Source organism: Balaenoptera physalus, assembly GCF_965194825.1.
Source record: "Balaenoptera physalus genome assembly, chromosome: 3".
Taxonomy (NCBI): Eukaryota; Metazoa; Chordata; class Mammalia; order Artiodactyla; family Balaenopteridae; genus Balaenoptera; species Balaenoptera physalus.
The window spans coordinates 135593276-135606908 of record NC_138890.1 but is presented as its reverse complement, the minus strand read 5'-3'; the positions used below and the strand labels follow the sequence as shown (position 1 = coordinate 135606908).

The 13633-nt window shown below is 44.3% G+C and overlaps 1 protein-coding gene across 7 annotated transcripts in view; it reads left to right on the top strand.

Moving 5' to 3' along the window:
- The window catches only part of SNX18 (sorting nexin 18), an 81179-nt gene that overhangs the window by 9398 nt on the left and 58148 nt on the right, over positions 1 to 13633 (top strand). The window contains exons 2-4 of one of the 7 annotated variants that reach the window (XR_014261958.1): positions 4938 to 5172; positions 6550 to 6673; positions 7191 to 9132. The exons of 4 other annotated variants lie outside the window; for them this stretch is intronic. The gene's annotated coding sequence lies outside the window, so the exon portion shown is untranslated. Of the gene's footprint in view, positions 1 to 4937; positions 5173 to 6549; positions 6674 to 7190; positions 9133 to 13633 lie in introns of those variants that run through there. 2 more of the 7 variants (XR_014261956.1, XR_014261957.1) reach the window with 2 other exon arrangements.

The window sequence follows — 13633 nt, the reverse complement described above, 5'->3', positions numbered from 1 at the left end:
GGTGTGTTGAGAATAGAAGGGGGAGGGGAGGAGGGGGTCAAAGGTAGGAGCAGGGAGCCAATAATCTAATAATCCAGGTGAGAGATGATGAGACAGTGAGGAGGGGTCCCGCTCTAGGTATGTTTTGGAGATAGAATCTGCAGGTTTTCCTAAGGGATCAGATGTGGCACCTGAGAGGAAGAGGAGTCATCAAGGGTGACTCTGGTTTTTGGCTTCACCAACACTGAGAATGGAGTTTCCGTCAGCTGAGATGAGGAAGGCCGTGGGTGGCACAGAGGTGGGGATGGGCCATCAGGACCTGAGTGTAATGCTTTGAGACTGACAGCCTCCTGCGTTCTGTTCCACATCTACCCCACCCAGCACATGCACAGTCAAACCTCAGGTCGAGTTCTCTTCCTTGGAGTATCCCAGCCCTTTTCCAAGTCACCATCGCTGATGGAACACTGACTGGTGTGCCAGAGACGATACATTGCTTGGTTAGTGTTCGGGGGTCAGAGTTTTTATGTTCCTCTGGTATGAAGTTCCACCGTTTTGTGCGTGCATAGTAAGTACTTAATGAATGCTTGTTGAATTAATGAAGTAGGCACTCCTGTAAGTATTTTTTGGTTGATTTTGAAATAGATTTCTTCTGTGATTCATAGAATGTTTTTGTTTTTCAATTTATATGATGATGGATAACAGGGTTTAAAAGTGTACAGGAAATAAAGATAGGATCTGGATATGGTTTATGGGTGAGGTCATTAACACGTGAGCGATTTAAAAGTCTTAGACTTAAGTATCTACGAAACGACTTTCCAAAATTCATTGGGGCAGCGGGGAGGAAGTTTGAAAATGCTTTATGTGCCAGAAAAATTAATATTATGTACCTCAGGTTTTACTTTATATTGATTCCTGATGTTTAAACTTGTATATCCTATACTTCTTTCCTCTTCGGTAAGCCTTCATGATAATACTTTTACTGGGGTCCCTTTTGCTTCATTCGAAGCGTATGATCCAGAGTGGGTGCATTCACCCTGTTGAGTGACTTGGATACACAAAGTACTGAGGTGCTGAGCAGGAGGTACTTGCCCTCAGGGAAGATGCAGTTCCATGAGGGAGGGAGGATGTGTGTGCAGAAAGTTGAAATAGGAGGTAGATCTCACTTAGTGCCTGTATAATAAGAGTGCGTGGGAATCCAGAGGATGGAGAGTTGTTGTCGTTTGTGTTAGAGGTTTGGGTGGTAGCACTGGTTTTCCCTTTGAAAGATAATTGTATTTTGACTTTTGGGGGAACATTGATGGGAGATGCATGGTTGATCTTGGGAATGCTTTAGGATAGCTTTGATAAGCATATGAAAGCTGATACGCTGCAAGCCCAGGGCTCAGGTCTGTGAGGGAGGCTGACAGGGTGAGTTAGCTGTCACTGTACAGCGTGACTCATGCAGTCGTGGGCACGTGCCATGGTGTAAAGTAGGACAGAGGAGACATGATTAACTATGCGGAGTGAACGGGAGAGTTCAAGGGTGGCTTCTCCCAGTCTCAGTCTAAGAAGAGTTTTGAAAAGCAGTTGGAAGTTTGCCTGGTAGGCAGAGCAGGGAAGGGCATTCTGGGCAGAGGGAACCATATGTACAAAAATCAAGGATTAAATTCTGGGTGCCTCGCACAGTCAGCCTTGGAGTGGTTGCAGCTGTACATGGGCCCCACCCTGGATCTGTTGAATCTGAATGTCAGGAATGTGTGGCCTAGACATTGATGTTCTTAAGAAAGGTCCTCACGTGATTTTGATGTGCTGCTGGAGGTGATGGGGGGAGCATCATGGAAGATCAGACAAGGGTATTGATGTGGTCGGGCCTGCACTTCAGATGCGCAGGTCCTGGAGACAGGTGTGAAGGGTGGCTCAGGGTGGGGCAAGATGGGGAGTTCTTGCAATGATTCAGGCAAGACATGGTGCAATCCCAAACTGAGGCAGTGTCTGTGGGAGTGGGGAGGAGGAGACAGAAGGGGCTGTTTGCCAACAGGAGTGGGGCAAGGAACAGGAAGGAGCATAAAATGACCTGCACACTAGGGCCTGTGGAGCTATCAGTGGAGATGCTTGGAGCTGGAGCAGGGGTCTGCAGACTACAGCCTGCGGGTCCAACCCACCCAGGTGCCTGTTTGTTTATAGCACTTGAGCGAAGGGTGCTTTTACATTTTTTAAAGGTTCCATTTTTAATGGTTATATAGGCCTCGATTTTGCCTCGTCTTGCAAAGCATCAAATATTTACTATCTGACCCTTAAAGAAAATGTTTGCAGACCCTTGACTTGGAGGTCCAGCAGGTTAGGGAGCTGGTGCCTGTGTAGCTGTTGCCCCCAGTTTTGACTGTTTGCTATGTGAGCAGCAGTGTCGCGGGCAGTCACATCCACTGTGTCTACTTCTGTTCAGGAGTGGGTACGGCAGCAGGGTGGCTGTGAGCCTGGACCCACAGCTACGTGGGGCTGAGTTCCCACCAGCAGCTTCTCTCAGCCTCAGTTTCTTTGTGTGGACCATGGAATAACCACTTTCTATGGCAAATGTCTTTAAGCATTAACCATTAGCTGTTGTATTCGTTTGCCAGGACTGCTGAAACAAGTTACCACAAACCGGGTGGCTTAAAAAAAGTAGAAATTTATTCTCTCACACACAGTTCTGGAGCCTAGAAGTCCAAAATGAAGGTGTCGGCAGGGCCACACTCCCTCCAAAGGCTCTAGGGGAGGCTCCTTCCAGCTTCTGGTGGTTGCCGGCACTCCTTGCTGTTCTTGGCTCCAGTCTGCCTCCGTCTTCACCTGGCGTTCTCCCTGTGTGTCCCTTTGTCTCCTTTTCTTTTAAGGATGCTAATCACGTTGGATTTAGGGCCCATGCTAATGCAGTACAACCTCACCTAAACTAATTACATGTGCAAAGACCCTGTTTCCAAATAAGGTCACAGTCACAGTTTCCAGGTGGATGTGAATTTTGTTGGAGGGGAGATACTATTGAACCCAGCACAGCTGTTAACTCCCCTGCTGGGTACCTGTGGGAGCTGAGGCTCGGGGACGTAAAATGATTTCCAGGATTACACAGCTAATAAGGAGACAGCATTTGAGTTCACTTTTTGCCTTGACCTGGGTCAGTACTCTTTATGCTACAGTAAGTAGTACGTCTGCTAGAAAATTGAGTTTTATCCTGTAGGCAGTCAACAGCCACTAAAGGTTTGAAACTGAAGAGTGACATCGGAATTGTGATAAAAGTAGGGAACATCCTTTGGGGGCTTTCTGTGTGCCAGGCATGATGCTTCACATTTTATATACATTATATCCATTTACACCTCATGGGAGATTTTGAGGTATATTCTCTCTTTGTCCCCACTTCGCAGACTGGAAGTGAGCCACAGAAACCTAACTGTGAGCCCTTGGGGGCATCCCTCACCCAGTGCAGCCTGGTCCCCAAGAAGCTGCTCCTGTGGGCTGAGTACAGGCCGGCGGAGGCTGATTAGTAGACCAGGCTCGAGGCGGGCTTTGGAAGAGCAGGTGAACTGGAGACACCTGCCAGGGAGAGTGGTAGGGCTGGGTGAGGGGTGGCTCTCTTGAGGAGTCTAGAGTTACCTTTGAAGTTTTACGTTTGGGTGACAGAAAGTAGTGATGCCAGGAGTAGAAATAGGCAGGTTAAGAAAAGGAGAAGGATTAGAGGGAAAGAGAAGGAATGGGGCTGAAGGGAGTCTTAGAAATCCTATTTTCTGGGTTTTTTTTTTTATTCTACTTAGTTATATTGACATCTGTGATTTTCACAAAAGCCCACCTATTGCCCGCAGTGAGACATCTTTAAAAACTAGTAAATGGCAACATGGGTAATCTATAAGTTTTCATGCTTTTTGAGTTGTATTTCATGTCTATCTTAAAATGACATATTTCTAGCTGCTTTGTTTTGGCTTCAGCTGGTTATTTACGACTAGTTCAGGAAGTCCAGATGCGGCCAGAGTAAAGACTCAGAGCCAGTGGAAACCTGGTCCCTGCCAGTGTCAGGAAGCAGGAAAACCCCAGGGTCAAGAGTGTTCCTAAGTTTACAACAGCTGATTTAGAAATTGTCTCCAAAGCTTAGTGATTATAAAGCCATGTGAAGTTCCAGTCATAAGGGCCACAGCAGACGGCACTAAGGAAAGCGATTGATGCTGGGCTGGCTGCTCACCGCTGGTACCACCATAGCTTAAATAGCAGTTGGTTAACACCAGGGTTTACAATTACAATTCTAAAGTTAAAAACTGGACATTATTTGAGAAGAATACTGGAAAGAAAGATTCTTTGAAAATATTACTCTAACTGTAGTACGAACTGCAGCCCTCTGAGAAGCAGTCGTGGCAATCAAGGATCCTGGCTTTGGGCGTGTAGCTCACATCTCCCTGGTTTCCATTCTAAAGGGCCGGTGCCACCTCACTCTCTTCCTGCCCCATATAGAGGGGCCTATCTGTTTAGCAGCTTCTATTAGATTTATTTTAGCTTGGGCCTCCCTTTATCTTCCTAGAAAAAAAGAAACTAAGGTTTACCTTTGGTTAAAGGTAGTTTCCAAAGTTCACTTTTCTCTTAGGTACAGGTATGTTTTGTTGTATGTCAAAGGTCATTTAAATTCAAAGTGCTGGCAGCTTGCGAACATACCTAATGCCGCTTTATTTGTACAGACCAGTATTCATGCATGTATATCAGGAAACAAAAGAATTAGGAAATTAGGAACTATGAACAATGGACCTCAGTCATCAACTGTATTCTCTGAATTTAAACCATTATATGGATTCTGTTTTACAACATCAGTTGTTTTTTCAAGTTGTATTGTATGTTATGATTATCAAGGATATCCTTTCTACCTTATTTTATTATGATTTTGTGGGTATACAATCTTTAAGAAAAAAAATGATACATGCTTTTCCTATTCTCAGATTTTAAAGTCTTTATCTATATTTGCTTGGCCATAGGCAAATCAACATTTTCACCATTGTATCCAGACGCTGCTGAAATAAAGACACTGTTTTACAGAATTCTCTTGAATCTATCACCCTAGTATCTTTATCACAGATTTAATATTCAATATCAGCTGAAACATAAGAGCATTTATTATATGTAAAATTTCCTAGCGATGAACAGCCTGTTTTACCAAATGAGCCACAAGAGATGTAATCACGTGATTTCCCTCTTCATTTTTGGAACAAGGTGAGCTGCGTGAATGTATGTACATAGTGAGTAAAAGTAATCAAATGTTTTAAGATGTGGTACGCTCAAGTGAATGCTTTCGTTCATAGTAAATGTCATTCTGCCCTTACACTTCTGGTGATTGCTGAATGAAGCTATAAGGACTGCTTAATTAGGATATAATAAGGCTTTTACCTAGAACAAACGACTTCTTCTTGTACCTTCAGGACCAAACCAAGCTCAGAGGCTTGAGTTCTTTAAATGATTAATTTTTTCATTATCAAGCAACCAGGTTTTTGTTGTTACTGCTTTTTGCAATTTATTATCCTTGTCCCGAGACCCTCTTCCCTCCTTTTAAAATGACTCAAAAGTTCTCTTTGTGAATTGAAAGTGAATTTTAAATTAATTTTATCTGCATTTTGATAGTTCTTGGCTCTAAGGACACTCAATCCCTTCAAAAAATTGCCGTCACTGACTTGAGTTCAGTAGTACTATTCGTGCCCTCCAGAGTTTATTAATGTGGTCCAAACCTGGAGCCCACTTAGTAGGATGTGATTCAGGAATAGAATTTTGAGGGCCTGGAGGCAGGTCAGGGGTTGCCTCTCCCTGAGATGAGGCTTCTGGAGGGCTTGGCGAGGCGTGCTGTGTACCGGGGCTGGTCCATGGGGCTTTGAGACCTCAGGGAGGAGGCAGCCCCCGTTGGGCAGGTACAGGGAACTGCTTGGGCTGGGAAGTTGGGCAGCCCAGGTTCATGTGCAGCTGACACCTCATAAAGTTGCTTACCTTGTCTAAGTTTCCTGGCCACCTCTGAGCGAAGAAAACGAGACCCGCGGGGTGCAGACCACAGCTTTTGCATAGAGCAGGTGCTCACGTGGGACTGTTTTGCCTGGATGGACGGCCGTCCTGCCTCTGTTACGTGCATGTCAGCCTTTGTCTTTTGAGCCATTTTACTAAAAAAAAAAAAAAAAAAAAAAAAATCAGAAAGTAAATATTGGAGCAGAGAGGGGAATCAAGGAGGAATCAACAAGTGGATGGGTGGAGACCAAAAGGAGGAAGGAAAGGGGAGGGGAAAGAGTTAATGGGGAGTTAGCAGGGACCCAGAGGGGTGGGTACCAGTGATGAGAGGATAAGAGCAAAGTAGGCCACGTTGACCAAATTAGCATTCTCTTTCAACATTTTACGCATACGAGGGAATGAAGAAAAACAGGTCTAGTCGAGTCTTGGGCAACTTCTGTGCAGCTGTCCCTGTGCCCTTCAGCCTGTCTCCTGTTCTGTCCCTCACACCAAGGCCTGGGTTTTCTGGGACAGGGTCTTGGGAAGACAGAAAATCTAGCTAATGTTTCTGGCACATTCATGATTTCAAAATTAAATAAAATGCTTTTTTTTTTTTTTTTTAAGGGAGAAAATGTAGCCTTTGGATCCCTGTTGCTTAGTGACTGGGCCTTTTGTATAATTGGTCTGAGGAGGGACAAAGCATACTGAGAATAAGAGAGTTGGTTGAAGAAAGGAAGGCAAAGTTCAGGTGCAGAAACTGGTGGGTTGGGAGCCTTTGGAGCAGCCAGCAAGCCCTGGGGGGGCCTGAGGGAGGTGGAGGAGAGGGCCTTAACCAGGGAAACTGAAAGGAAGCTGGACAACTTCTTCAGCTGAATTTAGGGCCTCCCTGGTTAAAATGCCTGAGGCACTGCAGTGGTTTTTCACCCCCGTCTAGTTTTGCTGGGTCAGAAGTTGCCAGGAAAGTGCTTTCTCTCTGCAAATCAGAAGGAAACGATACAGCAGAGTTTAATGTAGTGTGACTGTATTTGCTAATGTGCTTTAGTTCAGCTGGTAGTGGGTTCTTAAAATGTGCTAATTGACTAGATGACACCAGAGCTTCACTGCTCTCATTTTAGAAAAACCAAAATGGCAATAAAATGCTTCCTAAACAGTTTTACTGATGTACATAATTTAATGGCATGCTGTGTAAATAACGTGATGCTTTTGAAAATGGTGCTGGGACTTCCCTGGTGGCACAGTGGTTAAGAATCCGCCTGCCAATGCAGGGGACGCGGGTTCGAGCCCTGGTCCCGGAAGATCCCACATGCCACAGAGCAACTAAGCCCGTGCTCCACAACTACTGAGCCTGCGCTCTAGAACCCGCGAGCCACAACTACTGAAGCCTGCGCACCTAAAGCCCATGCTCCACAGCAAGAGGCCACTGCAATGAGAAGCCTGCGCGCCACAACAAAGAGTAGCCCCCGCTCGCTGCAACTGGTGAAAGCCTGTGCGCAGCAACGAAGACCCAATGCAGCCAATAAATAAATAAATAAATTAAAAAAAAAAAAAAAGAAAGAAAAAATGGTGCTGACTTCCTGGATTGTAATTAATCTATAAAATGAGCTTGTTTGAGTTTGAGCCCTTTAAGGTTATAATATTAATGAACTTTGTCATAGGATTGATTTCTTTATGTTTTTATGTTCACCACAAACGTGTAATATTCCTCTGAAATTGAGTGCATGCGGATTATGAAGCAGGATGCTCGCTCCAGCCTGAGCACGCTTTAAAACTGTGCTCACATTGTAAGATACCAAGCACATGGTAGGAGAGGGCTGGGAGTGAATTTAGGACATGAGTTCTGCTGGGTTTGGTGATGGTGAAGCAGGCAAAGTGCCTTTCCCTGAGACTGGGCGATTGCCATAAGTATAAAGATGAACCTGTTAGGAATTTTGCATGTATAGAGTCAGCTAAGAATGCCAAAGGAGTCTGGGAGATTTTGTTAATAGCAGATCCTAAAGCAAAGCTGAAATACTGGTTTAGTTTTCCTTTTACCTCTCCAAACGTGGAAAGGGAAGGACCCTTTTCAACAGAGTGGAACAGAGGCCCTGCCTGGAATGTTAAGTGGGAAGTGGCAGGGCAGGCAGGCAGGGAGGAAGGGTGGGTTCTTTGCCAGGAGTTAGCTGTGGGACTTTGGACAAGTCACTTAGCCTCTTGTTAGAGAGACTGAGAAAACTGTACCAAAAACTCATCTAAAGCCCTTATAGTGCATTAAAAAAAAAATCCGGGACCCAACTCTGCCCTTCTCACCGACGAATGAGCTCTCCCGGCTTCCCCAGTGGGTGCCTTGCCAGGACAGAGTGATGGATGAGAAGGAAGTCCTCAGGGTTCCTGGCCCACCCTTTGGAATAAAGGCTTAGGGTGATCAGCTCCTGGGTGAACCTTCTGTCCTGTGGAGAAATTTTAATAACTTGTCCAGCTGATTGAGTAATTAGATTGTGTGCTCAGCGGAAGGTTCCCTCTCAGCCTGTAAGCCTTTTTAGGAGGGGCTGTCTTTGTGTTCCTTTCTGCCGCCCTCTGAGGAAGAAACCCCTGAAATGTGTCCAGCTCAGCCCGGTGTCCTGAACGGGAGCTGGATTGCTTTCGCCTGTTTGGGAGCACAGTCATGGGTGTGGTGGAAATATATTGCCCCACTTCCATTAATACTTTTTCCCGTACTTCAAATACACTTGGTTTATTTTCAGTTGTGTAACTTGGGGAGGCTGCGCCATTTTTCATTTGTTACCTTCTTGTTATTTTGTCTTGTTACTGTTTTTTTCTAAATGAAGGATACCATACTGCTCTGTGTTGTCAGCCCCTTCTTATTTAATGTCAGAATTTAATACTTGCCTCCACCATTTTCTTTTCATAGTAAAATCTTATTTTGCTCAAATATTATTCCATATAATGTCTGTCTTTTAGCCCGAGAGACAGTTTTACAGTTATGTACTTAGGCTCCCATTCTAAAATGTGTTTCCCTCTGATCCCTCCTATTTTTAATTTTCTTTCATTTTTTTTTTTTAACATCTTTATCGGAGTATAATTGCTTTACAAGGGTGTGTTAGTTTCTGCTGTATAACAAAGTGAATCAGCTATACATATACATATATCCCCATATCCCCTCCCTCTTGGGTCTCCCTCCCACCCTCCCTATCCCACCCCTCTAGGTGGTCACAGAGCACCGAGCTGATCTCCCTGTGCTGTGTGGCTGCTTCCCACTAGCTACCTGTTTGACATTAATTTTCTTTCATTTTAAAACCACTGCCCTAACCATAAGTGTTATGGGGTCTTCTGTTTAATACAACAGCAACTACTTTTCACCTTAGGCTTTATTTTATCATTTCTCTCCCTTAATTCTCTGATTTTCCTTTTCTGTTATGAAAGCAAGATAGCAATGTGATGTTTATGAGAGGAGAGGCGTGGCAGGGGATAGATACCTTCTAAATTAGCCACCTAAAAAGTACAGGTTTTGAAAACCCTTGCCTGTTTTTTTATTGATTGCATGATAAAAATGTGTGTTCCCTTTGCTCTTGAGATTCTGGGCCATGGTTTTAGCTTTTATTTACACTCCTCTTGGGTTTGGTAAAAAATGCAGTACGGCTGAGAGAATACTTAAAAATATGCTGTAATGCTTTGTTACAACTCTACAGCTGGTTACATTGTACCTCTGCAGTTGTTTCTTAAGCTACAAATTAATTTTTCAAGCTATCCTAGAAGTAGCAAGTCTGTAGTGATCTAACTCTGCTCCAGTAGTTTTCTTTCTCCAACTCTCACTCCTTAGAAGCTAAACCTGATTGGAAATGCGGCTGTCTCTGCCTTCCTTGTGATACTTAATATTTTAAGTATGAAAATATGTGAAGTGTAGAAGTGTGTACAGATAATTCCCAGTTTGAGAAACGGCAAACTGCGAGAATACGCCATTTGTGACAAAACCCAAGTGCTAGTTCTGTTACTTAAACTGTTTTTCTTACATCTAACCAATGTTTGTAATATAATTTCTATTGGAAAAATATGTACCCACTTTGATCTTGAGAGAACCCAGAATTTAGAAATTCAGTAGGTTAAGAGAGAAGCTTCAGGGAAACTCCAGAAAGTACTGGCTTGGCCAAAAAGTTTGTTTGGGTTTTTCTTTAAGATGTTACCGAAAACCCGAATGAACTTTTTGACCAACCCAATAGTTCTGTTTGTCAATCCCCAAGTGTTTAAACACCCATGCTATTTGTTCAGATGGATAGCTTGAGCTGTTTAAAGGATGCCACTTTTTTTTTTTCCTGTTTACTCTCAGACGGTAAACCAGTTAATTAACTTCCATAATTAGCTTACTGAATGACTTGACTTTATCTTTCTCATAAGGAAGCAAACACACTAAACTCTTAGTGTTTGTTAAAATGTATAGGAAGAACTAACCAGAGGATTGTAAGATGAATATTTAAAAGCAAAATGGTTTTCTTCTTAAAGGAAATAATTTTTTAAACTTTGAATAATATTTTACAAAAGATAACTTTCTTTTTGGGGGGTTTGGTGTTGAAGGTCTTTGGGGTTGTCATCCTGAACTTTAACAGCCAGCTGCTTAGAGAAGAACTGGACTGCTGTCTCAACTCAGGAACTCTTATGATTTTTCAAAAAGTATATTGCTGGGACTTCCCTGGTGGCACAGTGGTTAAGAATCCACCTGCCAATGCAGGGGACACGGGTTCGAGCCCTGGTCCAGGAAGATCCCACATGCCATGGAGCAACTAAGCCCGTGCGCCACAACTACTGAGCCTGTGCTCTAGAGCCCGCGAGCCACAACTACTGAAGCCCGCGCGCCTAGAGCCCATGCTCCTCAACAAGAGAAGCCACCGCAAGGAGAAGCCCGCGTACCACAATGAAGAGTAGCCCCTGCTCGCCACAACTAGAGAAAGCCCGCGCACAGCAACAAAGACCCAGTGCAGCCCAAAAAAAAAAAAAAAGTATACTGCTATCAGCCTGTTTTATTGTTAATCATTTTTCTTCTGGAGGTGGATCTGGGGGAAAATCAGTTTAGCTACATTTTAGTTAAAAGAGGTTGTTGCTGTTGTTGTTTTAAAACTTGCTCTAAATTTGTGGGTCCCGTTTTGTGGAGACATGATCTTCCTTGATTACACCTAGCACTCACTCTTCTACCAGAGTTTGTACATTTATAGAATGCTGTTTAATACATATGCTGCCTTGTATAGAGTTTTAATGGTTTCAGGCATGTAAATCTTGTCACATCAAAAAATAGTCCCTAAAATAGGAAGTATGTCTCTTTTTAAAAAACAAATCTTATATCTCCTCCTATTTCCTTGCTACTTGCAATCCTGATGCATCCTGCTAATGGATTTGAATTGCATTAAGTGCGTTAAACCAAAATTCCAAGTGAAATTGGCCTTTGGGTGCTTACTCTCCTCAGTGTTTTTTTCTGTCCTTCCTAGTTTGCAAAATAAAGTAATTTTTTGCTGGGATGTCCAACTGCACTAGAGCAAACAAAGGCAAAGCCCATCCAGGGATTGTATGTTACTATTTTTGGTGGTAGTTCTTAATTTATATAATTTTCCAGTAGGATCTAAGTCCAGGGTGGGGGTTGGGGCACATGGGAAGAGAGGCCCCCCTGCCCCATGTAAGTCTGAGCTTACATTTTCAAAATAATGAAATATGTGCTGCTTTTTCGATGTTTTGTTTTGTGGCATCCTAATCATATGCTACAAAGATAAGAAAATCAGACGTCTTATAAATATTAAAATCAGACATCTTATAAATATTAAAAGGCTTTGCAGGTACAATTAGTGAATTGAATGAGGTTCGTAAGATTCCAGAGGGAAAATTTCAAAACCTATATGGTTTATTTTACATACTCACAAGGTCTTCTGACTTGCATGTCAGAATAAAAGTCCGGGACCTGCAAGGAAGGTGGGAAGGGAGAAGGGCAGTGTGGGAGCCCCAGCTCCGGGGCAGGGGGTGGGGAGGCCTGGGGTCAAGGGGAGGAGAGGGGACAGCTGATCCTCAGTGGCCCAGCCCTTATCCCCTGCACCCTGCCCACCGGCGCCCACCTTGCTTTTTTGCCTATTCAGGCTCCAGTTTCTTTTCTGAATATTTGTAGTGTTTGCTTTGAAGTCATTGTGCACTCAGATCCCATCTCCTCTGCCTCTCTCTGGGTTACCGTTGACTTTGAGGCTCAAAGAGGTTGGGTGGCTTTCTCAGTTCCCTTGTCATAAAATAGCAGTAATGTCTGTTACAAAGTAGCAGCGGGGTTAGAGTTGGTACACGGAAAGTGCCTCGCCTATATTGTGACTATTTTTGGCCGCTACCATTTACTGTTATCTACGCCTGTTCCCTGCCTCTGCCCCCTCCTCCCCCCTTTGTCCTCAGCACTGCCTGGCACGTAGCAGGCCCTCCGAGCATTTTCCCTTGTGACACAATCACGTTATCTTGGAGAAAGCCATATTCAGCTCCTGTGCAGAATTCTGTGCTTTGTGGTCCTGTTTCACTTCATGTCATGGTTGTGTGCCTGTCCTCAGTGTGCTTTGCGAGGTGGTTTCCTCGAGAGCTTCTGGAGGGTGGGGACTTGAACGTTTCTTGTGAGTCCCCCGTGTGCCAGCTCTGTGCTCTACACGTTAGACCCTCCATAAATGTTGGTAAACAAGCTGAGATTCTAGCCCCAGAGCCCAACTGTTTGGGGCTCTGTGTTATTTAGTAAAGAAACTTACAGGTGGGAGAAAAGTGAGTCTTAAATTCTCGGCTCCTTTAGTATGTACACTCAGAAAGCTTAAAGGTGTCAAATGCCAAAAGGCATTCAGGCCTTGGAGAGATTTTTTTTTTTTTTAAACGTTTGGGTTTATTTATTTATTCATTTATTTATTTATGGCTGTGTTGGGTCTTTGTTTCTGTGCTAGGGCTTTCTCCAGTTGCGGCAAGCGGGGGCCACTCTTCATCGCGGTGCGCGGGCCTCTCACTGTCGCGGCCTCTCTAGTTGCAGAGCACAGGCTCCAGACGCGCAGGCTCAGCAATTGTGGCGTACGGGCCTAGTTGCTCCGCGGCATGTGGGATCTTCCCAGACCAGGGCTCGAACCCGTGTCCCCTGCATTGGCAGGCAGATTCTCAACCACTGTGCCACCAGGGAAGACCCCTTGGAGAGATTTAATACTTGTACTGTGTCCAGGAGTTTTGAAAATGTATGCCGATGTGATTCAAGTTGTGAAAACTTCAGTCTTGTTCATTTGTAAGTTGGTTTTACGGATGCACGTCTGCAGTCTGCAGTTCTGTGTAATAGAATGTCATTTCTGAGAATATGGTGATCTCATCTGGAGTCTGGCAAGCTGCAGGTTCGTTGACATTGGCACAGCTCAGGGCCAGGTTTCCGAGCTCCTCTGTGCTGGACTCTAGTAAGTAGAACAAGTAATACCTGCAGCATATTCGCAGGACAGGCCACAGCTGCTGCACAGCTGCCCGGGGGTCTGCGGGGGCAGGGCTCCGGCGCCTGTCCTCTGTGTTCACACGGTGGGCCTGGCACCTCGGCCCCGACTCACATGAACAGTCAGATCTCCTGAGACTTGGCTCTCTTGACTTCTTGTTCTCGCTCTCAACCATTTGAAACATACATTTCATATTCTCAGCCATCTTTTTGAAATATTTTTCTTTTCTTTTTTAGTTTTCTGTCTCATGCTTCCCTGGTCTCTTCAACTTCAATTTTTAC